General features: G+C 39.0%; 1 protein-coding gene across 5 annotated transcripts in view; it reads left to right on the forward strand.

Annotated features, from left to right (window-relative positions):
- The window catches only part of MYO3B (myosin IIIB), a 494,519-nt gene that overhangs the window by 470,525 nt on the left and 5,928 nt on the right, over window positions 1–18,066 (forward strand). For 2 of the 5 annotated variants that reach the window (XR_002725177.2, XR_002725178.2), the window contains one exon: window positions 15,609–15,639. The exons of the other annotated variants lie outside the window; for them this stretch is intronic. The gene's annotated coding sequence lies outside the window, so the exon portion shown is untranslated. The remainder of the gene's footprint in view (window positions 1–15,608; window positions 15,640–18,066) is intronic. 5 annotated transcript variants of the gene reach the window in all.

Consider the following 18,066-nt stretch of genomic DNA (forward strand, 5'->3'; position numbering starts at 1 on the left):
AATAAAATCCTTTACAGACAAGCAAATGCCGAGAGATTTTGTCACCACCAGGCCTGCCTTTACAAGAGATCCTGAAGGAAGCACTAAACATGGAAAGGAACAATCAGTACCAGGAACTGCAAAAACATGCCAAATTGTAAAGACCATCGATGCTAGGAAGAAACTGCATCAACTAACAGGCAAAATAACCAGCTAACATCATAATGACAGGATCAAATTCACACATAACAATATTAACCTTTAATGTAAACGGGCTAAATACCCCAATTAAAAGACACAGACTGGCAAATTGGATAAAGAGTCAAGACCCATCAGTGTGCTGTATTCAGGACACCCATCTCATGTGCAGACTCACACATAGGCTCAAAATAAAGGGATGGAGGAAGATCTACCAAGAAAATGGAAGGCAAAAAAAAGCAGGGGTTGCAATCCTAGTCTCTGATAAAACAGACTTTAAACCAACAAAGATCAAAGGAGGCAAAGAAGGCCATTACATAATGGTAAAGGGATCAATTCAAGAAGAACAACTAACTATCCTAAATATATATGCACCCAATACAGGAGCACCTAGATTCATAATACAAGTCCTTAGAGACCTACAAAGAGACTTAGACTCCCACACAATAATAATGGGAGACTTTAACACCCCACTGTCAACATTAGACAGATCAACGAGACAGAAGGTTAACAAGGTTATCCAGGCCTTGAACTCAGCTCTGTACCAAGCAGACCTAATAGACATCTACAGAACTCTCCACCTCAAATCAACAGAATATACATTCTTCTCAGCACCATGTCACACTTATTCCAAAATTGACCACATAGTTGGAAGTAAAGCACTCCTCAGCAAATGTAAAACAAAAGAAATCATAACAAACTGTCTCTAAGACCACAGTGCAATCAAACTAGAACTCAGGATTAAGAAACTCACTCAAAACCGCAGAACTACATGGAAACTGAACAACCTGCTCCTGAATGACTACTGGGTATAACAAAATGAAGGCAGAAATAAAGATGTTCTTTGAAACCAATGAGAATGAAGAAACAATGTACCAGAATCTCTGGGACACATTTAAAGCAGTGTGTAGAAGGAAACTTATAGCACTAAATGCCCACAAGAGAAAGCAAGAAAGATCTAAAATCAACACCCTAACATCACAATTAAAAGAACTAGAGAAGCAAGAGCAAACAAATACAAAAGCTAGCAGAAGGCAAGAAATAACTAAGATCAGAGCAGAACTGAAGGAGACAGAGACACAGAAAACCCTTCAAAAAAATCAATGAATCCAGGAGCTGGTTTTTTGAAAAGATCAACAAAATTGAAAGACTGCTAGCAAGACTCATAAAGAAGAAGAAAAGAAAAGAGAGAAGAATCAAATAGATGTAATAAAAAATGATAAAGGGAATATCACCACCGATCTCACAGAAATACAAACTACCATCAGAGAATACTATAAACAGCTCTACGCAAATAAACTAGAAAATCTAGAAGAAATGGATAAATTCCTGGATACATACACCCTCCCAAGACTAAACCAGGAAGAAGTTGAATTGCTGAATAGACCAATAACAGGCTCTGAAATTGAGGCAATAATTAATAGCCGGGCCGGGCGCGGTGGCTCAAGCCTGTAATCCCAGCACTTTGGGAGGCCGAGACGGGCGGATTACGAGGTCAGGAGATCGAGACCACCCTGGCTAACACGGTGAAACCCCGTCTCTACTAAAAACTACAAAAAACTAGCCGGGCGAGGTGGCGGCGCCTGTAGTCCCAGCTACCCGGGAGGCTGAGGCAGGAGAATGGCGTGAACCCGGGAGGCGGAGCTTGCAGTGAGCTGAGATCCAGCCACAGCACTCCAGCCTGGGTGACGGAGCGAGACTCCGTCTCAAAAAAAAAAAAAAAATAATAATAATAATAATAATAATAATAATAATTAATAGCCTACCAACCAAAAAAAGTCCAGGACCAGATGGATTCACAGCGGAATTCTACCACAGGTACAAAGAGGAACTGGTACCATTCCTTCTGAAACTATTCCAATCAATAGAAAAAGAGGGAATCCTCCCTAACTCATTTTATGAAGCCAGCATCATCCTGATACCAAAGCCTGGCAGAGACACAACAAAAAAGAGAATTTTAGACCAATATCCCTGATGAACATCGATGCAAAAATCCTCTATAAAATACTGCCAAACCGAATCCAGCATCACATCAAAAGGCTTATCCACCAAAATCAAGTTGGCTTCATCCCTGGGATGCAAGGCTGGTTCAACATACGCAAATCCATAAATGCAATCCATCACATAAACAGAACCAAAGACAAAAACCACATGATTATCTCAACAGATGCAGAAAAGGCCTTCGATAAAATTCAACAGCCCTTCATGCTAAAAACTCTCAATAAACTAGGTATTGATGGAATGTATCTCAAAATAATACAAGCTATTTATGACAAACCCACAACCAGTATCATGCTGAATGGGCAAAAACTGGAAGCATTCCCTTTGAAAATTGGAACAGGGATGCCCTCTCTCACCACTCCTATTCAACATAGTGTTGGAAGTTCTGGTCAGGGCAATCAGGCAAGAGAAAGACATAAAGGGTATTCAATTAGGAAAAGAGGAAGTCAAATTGTCCCAGTTTGCAGATGACATGATTGTATATTTAGAAAACCCCATCCTCTCAGCCCAAAATCTCCTTAAGCTGGTAAGTAACTTCAGCAAAGTCTCAGGATACAAAATCAATGTGAAAAAATCACAAGCATTCTTATACAACAATAACAGACAGAGAGCCAGATCATGAGTGAACTCCCATTTACAATTGCTACAAAGAGAATGAAATATCTAGGAATCCAACTTAGAAGAGATATGAAGGACCTCTTCAAGGAGAACTACAAATCACTGCTCAACGAAAGAGGACACACATGGAAGAACATTCCATGCTCATGGATAGGAAGAATCAATATTGTGAAAATGGCCATACTGCCCAAGGTAATTTATAGATTCAGTGTCATCCCTATCAAGCTACCAATGACTTTCTTCATAGAATTAGAAAAAACTACTTTAAAGTTCATATGGAACCAAAAAAGAGCCTGCATTGCCAAGATAAACCTAAGCCAAAAGAACAAAGCTGGAGGCATCATGCTACCTGACTTCAAACTATACTACAAGTCTACATTAACCAAAACAGCATGGTACTGGTACCAAAACAGAAATATAGACCAATGGAACAGAACAGAGGCCTCAGAAATAGCACTATACATCTACAACCATCTGATCTTTGACAAACCTGACAAAAACAAGCAATGGGGAAAGGATTCCCTATTTAATAAATGGTACTGGGAAAACTGGCTAACCATATGTAGAAAGCTGAAACTGGATCCCTTCCTTATGCCTTATACAAAATTAATTCAGGATGGATTAAAGACTTAAATGTTAGACCTAAAACCATAAAAACCCTAGAAGAAAACCTAGGCAATACCATTCAGGACATAGGCATAGGCAAGAACTTCATGTCTAAAACACCAAAAGCAATGGCAACAAAAGCCAAAATAGAAAATGGAATCTACTTAAACTAAAGAGCTTCTGCACAGCAAAAGAAACTACCATCAGAGTGAATAGGCAACCTACAGAATGGGAGAAAATTTTTGCAATTTACCCATCTGACAAAGGGCTAATATCCAGAATCTACAAAGAACTTAAACAAATTTACAAGAAAAAACCCCATCAAAAAGTGGGCAAAGGAGATGAACAGACACTTTTCAAAAGAAGACATTTATGCAGCCAACAGACACATGAAAAAATGCTTATCATCACTGGTCATCAGAGAAATGCAAATCAAAACCACAATGAGATACCATCTCACACCAGTTAGAATGGCAATCATTAAAAAGTCAGGAAACAACAAGTGCTGGAGAGGATGTGGAGAAATAGGAACACTTTTACACTGTTGGTGGGACTGTAAACTAGTTCAACCATTGTGGAAGATAGTGTGCCGATTCCTCAAGGATCTAGAACTAGAAATACCATTTGACATGGTGATCCCATTACTGGGTATATACCTAAAGGATTATAAATCATGCTACTATAAAGACACATGCACACATATGTTTATTGTGGCAATATTCACAATAGCAAAGACTTGGAACCAACCCAAGTGTCCATCAATGATAGACTGGATTAAGAAAATATGGCACATATACACCATGGAATACTATGTAGCCATAAAAAAGGATAAGTTCATGTCCTTTGTAGGGACATGGATGTGTAGCTGGAAACCGTAATTCTGGGCAAACTATGGCAAGGACAGAAAACCAAACACCACATGTTCTCACTCATAGGTGGGAACTGAACAATGAGAACACTTGGACACAGGATGGGGAACATCATACCCCAGGGTCTGTCATGGGGTGGGGGGAGAGGGGAGGGATAGCATTAGGAGAAATACCTCACGTAAATGACGAGTTAATGGGTGCAGCAAACCAACACATGTATTAATATGTGACAAACCTGCATGTTGTGCACATGTACCCTAGAACTTAAAGTATTTTATATATATATATATATAATGTTTTCTTTCTTACATATTTATAGATAAGGGGAAGGAGGAGGAGATATCCAAATGTCTAAAAAAGAGAGAAAATTAATTTAATCAGTAATGTAAACCAAGTTGGTAACCACATATATGCAATATGCAACACCTCTGACTGTCATTTCCTTGTACAAATTACCTTAGAAAGTGAGCCCAGGCTTGTTTTAAAATTTTTTAAGTTGTGTCAAAAATCACAACTTAGATGATCAGCTTGAACACAGGTTAAGCAAAGCTGTCTGTTTTTTCCTTTTTAGTCGCAGATCATATTGTAGTGTGTGGAATATGATTAATGCATTATTGGATATGAGCCATGCCCCATACTTTAGATCTGACATATTCCAGTTACCTTATTATGAAGCATGTGTGTTATGCTCTCTCGCCACTATGAAAGTATAAGGGTTTGTTGACCATACACTTGGTCTTGGGCTGGTCCCAACCCAGTTGCCAATAACTGGTTCATCATGGCCAGAAATGGGCCTGGAAATGTGACTGCCTGGCCCCACTCTCAGAAACAGACCACTTTGAAAATAATCTAACTTCCAGGGAAGCAACCACATTGGAAATAAACCATTTGTGTTATGTTATTGAAAAGAAAAGATCTCCATGAAGTTCTTTTTTTTTTTTTTTTTTTTTTTTTTTCAATCCAGCTTTGACAGCCTCTTTCCTTCCAGATGGTGCCTGGAGCCAGGCCTGTCAGAGACCCTTAGTCTCCTGCTGCCTTTTAATGCTGGTCCTTGATTGCTAATGACCCCTGGCTGGACTGGCTTCTCAACCCATTTAACCCCTCTCTGCTGGGTCCCCATCTCATGCAGGATGAGAGGCCGTGAGAGCTGGAAGTGGGATGGTGCCAAGTCAGCCAGAGCCTCCAACCCTTTCAGAGATAGTGGCGCGTTTCCCGGTGCCATCACGGATGTCCAAGATCATTCCAGTGGAGAGCTCATGTTTATATGATTTTCTCTATATTGTCAGATAAATGCTGCCGGGTTTCTGATTGTTAATATTTCATTTGACTAAACCAAGACAACCAAGTCCCTGAAAGAATGTTCTTTCAGGGGTCAAGAGCTGAGGACCACTGATATGAGCTTCCTGGAATATGTTCGTTTGGAAACTTAAAATTACATTGCACTGGAACTATCTTTTAGTTTGGTCAAACTTCATGGCCAGAGCATTTGCTTTTGTGTGTGTGTGTGTGTGTGCAGGCAATAATTTCCTTGTGAAGGCCAAAATATCACTTGCATAACACAGGAGATACCCATTTTTCAGCTATGTTAGCAACAGCTGTGACCATTTACCTTGGTTTGTTTTTTATGACATATAGGAAGGTGCTTATCGCTATACTGATCAGGTAGGTCACTCAGAGTGTAGGGTTCTTCGTGTGTGTGGCTTTTCTTGTTTTGTTTTGTTTTGAGATGGAGTATCACTCTGCCGCCCAGGCTGGAGTGCAGTGGCCTGATCTTGACTCACTGCAACCTCTGCCTCCCAGATTCAAGCGATTCTCCTGCCTCACCCTCCCGAGTAGCTGGGATTACAGGCATATGCCACAAGGCCTGGCTACTTTTTTTGTATTTTTAGTAGAGACAGCGTTTCGCTATGTTGGACAGGCTGGTCTCAAACTCTTGGCCTCAAGTGATCCACCCGCCTCAGCCTCCCAAATTGCTGGGATTACAGGTGTGAGTCACCGCACCCTGCCTGAGTATAGCGATATTTAAAAGGAGGGGGAAAAGCTGCTGATGCTAATTTGTTGAGAAATCTTGAGTCAAGTGGAGAAATTCAGATCTCTTGCAACCTCCTTAGGTCAGGGAGTGCATGAGAAGTCATCATTTTATGCATTGTTTCCATAACAGATTTTTAACTAATCTCATATTGGAGGATTGTAAAACAAGGCAAAGAAATTTAGTAATTCTCTGTGACCCTGAAGAACTGAAATTTAAATTCTTGATTGGAGCAGAGAACTGAAAGCTTTGTGCTGCCCTACTTGTATAAATGTCTTAACGTTTACTGGATAGTTGGACCAAATTGATTTTATAATGGACTTCAGAAATTTATTCCAAAATTCAGCAGAAATTAGTAAAATAACCAAAACATACCTTTCTATTTAACCTTTGCTTCTCTCAGATACTTACTATTTTCTTGGCTTTTTTGAAGACGAAGACTGAAAGAATAACAACTGAAGTTCTCACCACTAATACTTCATTGATTTCATTTTTACATCTTATTAATTAAATGCAAGATAAAAATTACATTTGTGATTTTATTTTGGTCTACTACTCACATTCTTTTCTATTTCTGCTCAATCTCTCTCTCTCTCTGTCTCACACACACACACACACACCTGCCAGACATTTGTAGCTATAACCTCCCCCAAATCATGTCACTCATACTAATGACTGCCCTCTGTATGTGTAAAAATATTTTATAATTTATGGACCTGGGTGGGTATTTGTACAGCTGTGCAATATTAATCTATACTCTGCAGGTTTTGCTCACAGCTGGTCAAAGGCTGAGTAGGTGAGGTTTTAACGATGTCTTTTAGCCCATCAGTAACCAAATGACCCGGAAAGTGGTTCAGAGGAACCTACGTTGTGTAGCTTTGCTCTTTGGATAAATGAATCGTGTTAGAATGAAATTCTGGTGTATTTATGGAGAACTTTTTCCTTTGAAGCCTAAATGCATTTTGATTGGTCGCCTTTAAATTCCAACAAGCTGAAAAGCAAAAGCATTTATGTCAGTTTCACAGATGAGGCTCCAAGAGGTTAAGTGGCGATTACTCTGGAGGTATAGCATCTTAAAGTTGGAAGGGACTTTAAAGGGCCTCTGGGCTAATGGTTCTTACCCTTTTCCTGCCTTCACACTGGCTTCAGGCAACAGATCCCCATGAGGCATGTCCCTCACTGCACACAGATGTTCACACACTGGGAAAGAATGTGACTCCAAGGAGAGCAGCTCAGAATCTTCAGGCCAGCACATGTGTAATTTGCCACACCAATGTCCTCCATTAAAAATTACTACCTCAGTCCAACCCTCTCTTTATCATTTTACACATAAAACATGGCAGCAGAGGGGTAAGGGATTCACTTAAGGGCACATACCAATATCTGTCAGAACTTGAACTACGTATGCCCAGGTCTTCTGATTCCCCCATGTCCAGCGCTGGTTTTGCTACAGCTGACCAGCCCCTTGCACACTCACAGTAGAACTGGAACCAGCTCCTCAAAGAGTGAGGCAGAGCTGGGGACGAGTGCCCCGGGGTCCCCTGCTGCAGGGAATCAAAGACCCCGTCACAATTAGTTTAGTAAAACCAGCACTATCTGGTGTCCCATATCCTCAAGCACTTAAAATGTCATTCCAATCTTCAAAGAAATTCTTTCATTCCATTTTTATCTGCTTTTACCCAGGACATTGTTTCCCAGCTCCCCAGTAGTTCACCAGGTGATTTGCATCTCATTAGAAGCTCCAGAAATGACATCTCCCAGACTGCTGCCTGGCATTGTGGGTCCACTAAGCATCAGATCTAGGTCTTGGATTTTTCAGGTTGACACTTTTTTAAAAGCTGAGTTAATGCTGTTTTCCCACTGGGTGCAGTTTCGGTGGCCATTTTCGCCTTAATTCCTGCTCCCGTGCTGGATTGAGGTTAGGGAACTGCCATTGTCAAAGATGAAGTCAGTCATCTCCACGTGAAAGCACGTGGTGGATGAGAATATTCTTGGGCCTCAGAATAAAAGAGCTTAAAGACTGCTAAAAAATAGAAAGATGCTACATGATGCAGATATTCTGAGCATTACACAAAGCAAAACAAAAAAGCAAGCCAATAGCAAACCATTGCTGAAGCTGTATAATTCGTTCTAAATGTTTGCCTTTTAAACATTTTCCCCTGGATCCAACCCCCCTGGGACCACAGAGTTTTTGCCCTATATTTATATTTCGCTTAAAGAGAGTCTCCCTAGGTCAGAATGGCTTTTTGGCTTTGTCATTTCTTCATACCACAACTTCCAGAAGAGCACTGAAGAGCACTGTACCTCTGGAAACCAGAGATAGTATTTCCACGGTCAGCAAAATTGTTCTCTTGGAATAAGAGAAATATGATTTTCCCAGCATACAGGGAAATAAGGAGCCCTTATGTCTGCTTTGGGCTCAAGCCATTTGATGCAGCTTCCAGAGCAAAGCAAATGCCTGATGGTGCCTAGAGCGTCCCCCATCCAAAATTCCTTTTGTCCAGTGAATACTTCCCTGAGCCTATGCCAGCTTTTCAAAATGGCACATAGCTAATCAGAATTGATCTAAGCTCTTAGGAAAGGGTTAAATCCATGGTTTTTCCAACCCTGGCTACAAATTAAAATCACTGGGAAGGAGGAGGAACTTTGTTTTAAACAACTAACAATACCAGAACCCTACCCCTGACCAATTAAATTAGGATCTCCAGGGGCGAGGTCATGGTATCTGTATTTTTAAAAAGCCCTTCAGATGATTCTAATATGCATCCAGGGTGGAGAACCACTCCAGTATAACAAGAAATACAGCAGCCCCTTCGCAGCACCTGCTAATGCCTCTGGCACCATGTTTTATCTTTTCATATATTATCTGTCATTCTCACTACAACCCTACAAGAAAGGGGTCATCATTCCCAGGTGAAGGCCTCTAATAAGTGCTGAGGTTATCATACTCCAGTTTTTCTGACTTCAGATTCCCACCCCAACACACGTTTCTCAAAGTGTGGGACATGGGCCACTGGTGGCCACCAAGTTGACTTTTGATAATGTGTTGATGTGACATTAAATAACATAATTCTTTTACATAATTTCTTATGTAAAAGAAAGTTACTCTTTTTTCAATTCTCAGTTTGAATCCTCCAGATTACTCTAAGGAGAAAGTCTTAGTGGTGCTAGTATGTCTTAAATTCCTCTCACATTTACTCATCTGTCTTTTTAACAAACCTTTTAAGAAACCCAGAACCTTCTATAGGAAATGGAATCTAGCACAACTGTGATGATATTGTTTCATTTTCATTGTATTTACTACATAGTTCGCTTCTATTTATGGCAAACGACACGTTTTCCATTTACAGTGGTGAATGAAGTTCCAGTTTTAAAGAAATGTATTTAAGCAAAAAAAATCAGTTGAATTTTTAAAATATTAAATAATAAATAGTACAAGTGAATATAGTGAAAAATGCCTAATAGGTAGGTATGTGGCAAAAGCTTGAGAAATATTCCCCTACAACATGCTAATTTTTAAAATAGGCATACGCACACCTGTTAGCCAAGGGGACTGCTCATCTACCATCCTACACCAGCAGACTGACAACAACCTGTTCCATCCACTTTATATCCACCCAGGACCTATGAACTTTGCTGCTATTTCCAACTGTAGAGGAATCCTGAAACACAAATGGCTAACAAACTGGGAGGGTAGGGAACATTTACCCCTTTCAAATAATCAATGACATGCAAATAGAAACATAAATGAGGTGTTATTTTTGCACCTATTATATTGTCAGACTTTTTCTTAAGAACCATCTCATGCTGGTGAAGGCCTGCTTAAATGGGTGATATAGGTACAGGTGGTAGAAGTGTATTTTGCTGCACGCTTTCTGGATGGCAATTGAAAAAGAAAAATCGTAAGTTTTTAAAAGATTCATACCTTTGGCCAGTAATTCTTCTTTTAGAAATTTATCCTAAGGAATAATGAGCATTTGTCAAAGACCAAACTATATGTTCCTCAAAGCACTGTTATTATAGAAAAACATTGGAAACAACTTCTATGCCCAAAATAGGAAGTTATATAAATTAATCATGATTCATCCATAAAATGAAATACCATGCAACCATTAGAAATGATGCCATTTAAACTATCTCTGGAAGATCTCTCTGGAAACTTGTCTCAGCAGTTACTACTATTGTGGGAATGAGATTGGGTGTGGAAAAAAGTCAAACTTTTCACTGCTTAAGTTATTTGAACATTAGGTTCATTTATTACCTTTTCAAAAAGTAACTCTAAAAGAAACACACTATTTCAAAAGTTGCCTAATAGAATGGAAAAATATTTATGACTTTATTGTTAAGGGGGGGAAGCTACAACCTAAATTAAATGAATGAATGAATTTTTTTAATTAAAAAAATACATATTTCTATAAAGATATTGAAAGGACAGTAATAAAAATACTAAGGAACTTTGCTTTTAGAGACTGATTTCGTCTACCTCTTTGAAACATCTCGGACGGTTTCCCCAGAGGTATCCCAGGATAGGAAAGACCCTCTTCCTATTGGAAGCCTGGACAAAAACATCCCAATTAACAGTCAGAACCAAAGAATAGGCAACATAGATGGAAGAGATCTTAACGAGAATGGTGAATAGTCAGTATTCATTCATTCATTCATTCTTCATTCATTCATCATTTGTTGAGAGTGTGCCGGGCCCCGAGCTATTGCTTTCAGGGGAAGTTATTGCCACCTCCTTAACTAATAAGTAGAAAATTCCACATAGACAATTTATAACTCCAGCATCTTCCACAGGCACTAATTTAACTCAGGGATGTTTTCTTTGTAGCAGTTTTGCAATTTTGAAGAAGATTGTTCATGACATAACATGGCAAGTGGGAAAATTTGTAGCTTTCCTTTCATCTTAAAAAGCAGGATCTGAATTACATGCACCCCAGGAGAAAATCTCTCTTTCTGGTTGTGTGTGTATGTGTTTTACAAAAGCCCACTGAATTCCTTAGTTCCTCCTGCAGTTAGACTTGGTGAAGTGAAAACTTACGAAAACGTCTCAGCAAAAGTACAAGCATCATAATAGAGGCCATGGCCTAGGCCCTCAGATTTTGAATCAAGAATCCTGAGTTACAGCTTAGGGGCCTAAGCTCCTTGGGCCTCAGACCTCTCAGATATAAAAGCAAGGAGCCAGACCACAGAGAATTATCCTCCGTGACATGACTTAAATTTGGAAATCTGAGCCACCCGGGCATAATTCCCTGTCTCCAATAACCTGAGGATCTGTTAGGCTCTGAGCATCCCTGAAATAGTCCATGCCTCAAGGCATATGAGGGGCAAGGGGATTACAATTCATTTCTTCATTTCTAAGGTGATGTAGATTATTGGTAGACTTTCTGGTGATATGGTTCTTATTGGGAAGGAAAGATTTAATATGGTCAAGCACAGTGGTTCTTAACGCTGACTACACATTAGAACCACCTAAAGAGATTAAAAAAAAAAAAAAAATGATGTCCAGGCCTTGACCTGGGCATTAGTATTTTAAAAGTTGAACAACTGGTATCATGTGAAAAAAAATACTCTCAGTTGGATTTGAAAAACCTGAACTCTCATTTGGGCTTTGCCTCTAACTGTATAATCACTTAGTCTCACTATGCCTCTGTTATCTCTTTAGGGTTATTCGGCCTTCCTAAAATGAGATGAATAAAAAGTACTTTGCAAAACAAGAGTTGCTATATAAAAATGAAATGGTTAGGGGAAGAGACACAGAACTAGAAAAGACAGGTCACGTCTTCAGAAGCTATTTCATGGGAGTATCCACTGGAGTTCCATGCACATGGTCAACCCTCATTGAAGAGAAAGACTGTCGAGCTGACAGCTGGGTTACTGTCACCTCCAAATACCCTGAGAACCTTGGTCAGAGGAGTGACGCACCTCCCTTTATGCACAGAGTTGGCAGAGCCCTGTAAATTAATTGCACAACTCTAATCCTATTTAAATGCCCCAGGGGTATAGCTTATAACCTCATATAGGATTTGCCATCTGTAAATCTAGAACACTGAACACTCTGTTTGCTTAAAGGGGATGTTTCATTTGGCAAATGAACCTGAGAACACCTCATCCACAAAATGGCAATCAGATCAGCAATCACACTGCTCAGAAAGTATCTATGCCTGATGAGGGGCCACAGAAGGGTGCCAGGGACTATGGCTCTCCCAGGATATTCTCTCCCTTTCTTCCTAGGACCCCTGTGCATTGCTTGCCCATTCCTCAGGAGCCAAGAACCCATTCTGCCCACCAAGCTGGGGAATACATGGGCTGCATGCCCCATCCTGCCCTTCCTTGGAGTTGTCCTTCCCTTCCTTCAATCTTGCTAGGAAATTTACCAGAACTGGCACATCTGTAGCAGGTGATGAAAACTGAAACATTAAGTTTTAGGGGACAGTGTAGGAGGGGGCATTTGTAGCCAAAATAGCTGCAACTCAGCAAGTCAAATGGAGTAGAAGAAGACATTTTCTTCATCTCTGAAACCTTGGAAGAAGACAAAAGCCTCATTTGTGACTTACAACTGTGCATGAATTAGGGTTGCCAGATTTTTTTTTTTTTTTTTTTTTTTTTTGAGACGGAGTCTGGCGCCCAGGCTGGAGTGCAGTGGCCGGATCTCAGCTCACTGCAAGCTCTGGCTCCCGGGTTTACGCCATTCTCCTGCCTCAGCCTTCCAAGGGTGGCTGGAACTATAGGCGCCCGCCACCTCGCCCGGCTAGTTTTTTGTATTTTTTAGTAGAGACGGGGTTTCACTGTGTTAGCCAGGATGGTCTCGATCTCCTGACCTCGTGATCCGCCCGTCTCGGCCTCCCAAAGTGCTGGGATTACAGGCTTGAGCCACCGCGCCCGGCTTGGGTTGCCAGATTTAACAAATAACAATGCAGCACACTCAGCTAGATTTGAATCTCAGATAAATAACCAATCATTTTTTAACATAAATATGTCAAATATTTCATGGATGTAATAAAGAATTATTGGTTGTTTATCTGAAATTCAAATCTAACTGTGTGTCTCACTCGTCACCCAGGCTGGAGTGCAATGGCGCGATATCGGCTCACTGCAACCTCTGCCTCCCGGGTTCAAGTGATTCTCCTTCCTCAGCCTCCCAAGTAGCTGGGATTACAGGTGCATACCACCATACCCAGCTAATTTTTGTATTTTAAGTAGAGACAGGGGTTCACCGTTTTGGCCAGGCTGGTCTCGAACTCCTGACTTCAGGCCATCCGCCCATCTCAGCCTCCCAAAGTGCTGGGATTACAGGCATGAGCCACTGCACCTGGCTGAGCCACCACACCCGGCCATGTCCTCCATTTTATCTAGCAACTTTAGCTTGAATATACCTGCACGGTCAATAAAGAGGAAAGAAAAATTAAATTTACAAACCAATTGTTTGAAGTTATGTGACAGATTGACTGAATTCAGCTATTTATCTCTCACCAAGGACTTGGGCACGTGTGCAGACCAATGTGCCGGTTTGGGATTAGGAAGTAAGGAGTATGCATTTGCCAGTGCTCCTGAAATGCTATCCAGATTTCCTCCATTTTCTGACAGATTTAGCTCCAGTTTATTATAAAATTCTATAACAATTCAGAAGAGAAAGATGTGTTAAAGATCTAAAATATGAAATCAGAAGGTGCAGGGCGGGGGCTGGGGGGATGTGCAAAGATTCTTGAAAAGGAAAGAGACCTATTTTAAATGCAAACTGGTGTTCATAACATAATATACCTTTAAAAGCACAGTAAGGAGGTAGTCGCCAATGTACAACAAAGTGGAGAGTTTGGTTTGTCTCACAGGCATCTATGCAAGGTAGTAACAAGCCACTTTCAGAATATGAGCATTATGATCCTCAAAGTAAAAACTCACATTTAATGTGAATATTCAGGCTGGACGCAGTGGCTCGTGCCTGTAATCCCAGCACTTTAGGAAGCCAAGGCAAGTGGGTTGCTTGAAGTCAGGAGTTCAACACCAGCCTGGCCAAAATGGTGAAATCCCATCTCTACTCAAAATACAAAACATTAGCCAGGCACAGTGGTGGGCGCCTGCAATCCCAGCTACTCAACAGACTGAGGGAGGAGAATTGCTTGAACCCTGGTGGTGGAGGTTGCAGTGAGCCAAGATCGTGGCACTGCACTCCAGTCTGGGCAACAGAGCAAGACTCTGTCTCAAAAAAAAGTGAATGTTCAAACTTGAGTTGCCCAGTTTCTCTACATAAACTAATCCAATGAATTAGGTAACTATCCCATAACCATATTGTTTTATATCTTAATGCAAACTGACTGGCCCAAAAGTCAAAAGACAGGGTTCAAGTTTTCACTCTGCCACTTACGAATTTAGCCTTTTTTGGTTATACTTTCTTCATATATGCAAAGAACTAACAATTTTGGTACTATGTGCCTTTTTGACTTTTTAATATTTAAATTTTCAAGGGAAAAATTATGATAAACTTCTCAATGCATATACATGCATAGATTTAGTCAATGTGCTGTATGTTATTTTGTATTTTACTTCTTTTTCCAAGTTTTGAATTTTCTTCTGTCAACATCATACACATTTATCACTGCTTTGTCAGTGACTCAACAGTTTTTATATCTGAGTTAATTTCTTCTCAATTAAATATGTATCATGTTTCTAGCTTTTTTCTGCTATAAAAAGTGTTATTATGTCTGTCTTCATACAAATTGTTTCTTTTTCTTTTGGTTGACTTCATTGCAACATATTCCTTGGAACAAGTTGCTTAGTTCTGGGGGGTTTTTCTGTTTTGTTTTAGTTTTTTTTTTTTTTTTTGGAGACCAAGTGTCACTCTATTACCCAGGCTGGAGTGCAGAGGCACAGTCTTGGCTCACTGCAACCTCCCTCTCCTGAACTCAAGGGATCCTCCTTTCTCAGCCTCTGGAGTACTTGGGACCACAGGTGCATGCCAATATGCCTGGCTAATTTTTTGTAGAGATGGGACTTCGCCATGTTGCCTGGGCTGCTCTCCAACTCCTGAGCTCAAGCAGTCCACCCACCTAGGCCTCCCAAAGTGTTGGGATTACAGGTGTGAGCCACCGCACCCGGCCAGCTCGGTTTATTGCCAAGTTGCACTTCAGGAGGCAGGGAACCTATGGACTCTGCTGTTTCTCTGGGGCCCCTACCACATTGTCTTTCAACCTTTTGGTGTATGATTTAATAGAGAAGCAGTAGTAATTGTTAAATTGAAGCTGTTTGTCAGGATAGTTCAACATTTTTCAGTATCTCGTTTTCTAACTATATTTCTCTGTCTCTTGCCTCAGCCTTTCCACATTATGGATGTAACTTTTATGGGTATATATCTTTTAATTGTTTTTATCTTTCTGTTGTACTTCCTTTCATCTTAGTTTTGTTACTGTCCATCATATGGAACGTTTTACTTTAATATAATTAAACCCATGTGTGTCACTAACATTTTCTTATACAGCTGAGAGAGTCTATTTCATTTCTTTCTAAAGTTTTTTGGAGATGTTTAAAATTCTCAACTATATAACTCATCTAGAATTTATTGTGACCTGTGAGAATCAAGAAATATATTGAGAAGAGTAAAGGATTTAGAATTTTAAAAACTAAACAATTTGAGTCCAACAGCACTAGCTTAAACAGCTTTGAAGAAATCACTAATCACCTAGCATCTTAAGACAGCATCCTCTACTAGATTGAAAACAGGGACTTTGTCTTATTTCTCTTTGAATTTTCCACAAAATCCAGCAAAGTACCCTGTATATAGGATAAATGTTAATATGTCTGTATTTAAGCTATATTTTTGCATATTGCTATTAAATTGTTCCAATAGCATTTATTAAACAACGATCTACTTCCCAATCATTTATTTGGTTGCTTACAATGGATCATTATATCAGTGACACTCAGATTTCTTGCAATGGCAAAGCACCTGGAAGTTACAGCATTCTTTTCTGAACATTGTGAAATATGGAAAAATTAAACTTAAAATAATGAAAATTATAATTTGATGCTAAATCAGATAACTAGCTTATACCAGATTCTAGTGTAGTGTAGAAACCATAAGATTAGACACCAACAGTTGTTTTTAAGTAATGGGAGAAATATTAAAATTAAGAACATTCTATCCAATAACTTAATTCCTTGTAAGAATCAGGAAAAAACTAAAAGCCAATGAAACAGCAAGTTCGTCAAGAACAAAAGTTGAAAATCATAATGTATATAAAGCATTACCAGTTGAGACAATGTAAATAAAAACCTCTGATAAAATGTAAACACTATATAAACATGAAGTCCAGCTGAACTAGGCTGAACTCTAGCTGAACCCAAAAACTTCTTAAGATCAGTCTTTTGAGTTACCATGGATGGAATTCCTGCCATATTAGAAAAGTGTAAGGGAGAGTGGATATCAGACCTCCAGGGCATGCTTCACACCAGCAGCCTGACCTAAGGACACTTCTCTTCATTGATCCATAAATCAGAAAGCAGATGACACAAAAGGGACTCACAGCTACCATATTGCAGAGTATGGACTTCACAAAGCAAACAAGGAGGAGGTGTGTTGGAACCATCAGAAAGAACTGCTGTGTTCTTTGTGTTCTGAGAACCTTGCCAGCACAACAGGCTAGATTCCTGTGCTCTGCACAGTAATCATGAAGAGGTGGATGAGAATGTCTATTAAGGCTGTTGGAACCCTCTGCAAGCAACATTGTTTTGCTATGCTAATTAATATGTTTTCATTGAGGCTGGACATGGTGGCTCACACCTGTAATCTCAGCACTTTGGGAGGCCAAGGTGGGCAGATCACTTGAGGTCAGGAGTTCAAGACCAGGCTGGGCAACATGATGAAACCCATCTCTATTAAAAATACAAAAAATTAGCTGGGCGTGGGGGTGTCTGCCTGTAATCTTAGCTACTTGGGAGGCTAAGGAAGGAGCATCACTTGCACCTGGGAGGTGGAGGCTACAGTGAGCTGAGACTGTGCCACTGCACTCTAGCCTGGGCGACAGAGTGAGACTCTGTCTCAAAAAATATATATAATATATAGTATATATAATATATAGTATATTTTATATAATATACAGTATGTCATATATTTTATGTAATATATAGTATATATAATATGTAGTATATTTTATATAATATATAGTATATATAATATAGTATATTTTATATAATATATAGTATATATAATATAGTATATTTTATATTATATAGTATATATAATATATAGTATATTTATATATGTAGTATATTTTATATAATATATTGTATAGAATATATAGTATATTATATGTAATATCTTGTATATAATATATAGCATATTATAGATAATATATAGTATATAACATATAGCATTTTATAGGTAGAATAGTATATAATATATAGCATGTTATATATGATATATAGTATATTTTATATATAGTATAGTGTATATGATATATAGTAATTTCTATATAGTGTATTGTATATAATATATAGTATATTATATATAGTGTATTGTATATAATATATAACATCTATAACATATAGTAATATATAGCATTTTATAGGTAATATAGTACATACTATATAGCATGTTATAGATGATATATAGTATATTGTATATAATATATAGTATGTTATATATAATGTATATAATATATAGCATATTGATAATATATGTATATAATGTATAGTATATTGTAGATAATATATAGTATATAATATGTAGCATATTATAGATAATAGTATATATCACATTTTATAGATAATATA

Source organism: Piliocolobus tephrosceles, chromosome 11, assembly GCF_002776525.5.
Source record: "Piliocolobus tephrosceles isolate RC106 chromosome 11, ASM277652v3, whole genome shotgun sequence".
Classification (NCBI taxonomy): domain Eukaryota; kingdom Metazoa; phylum Chordata; class Mammalia; order Primates; family Cercopithecidae; genus Piliocolobus; species Piliocolobus tephrosceles.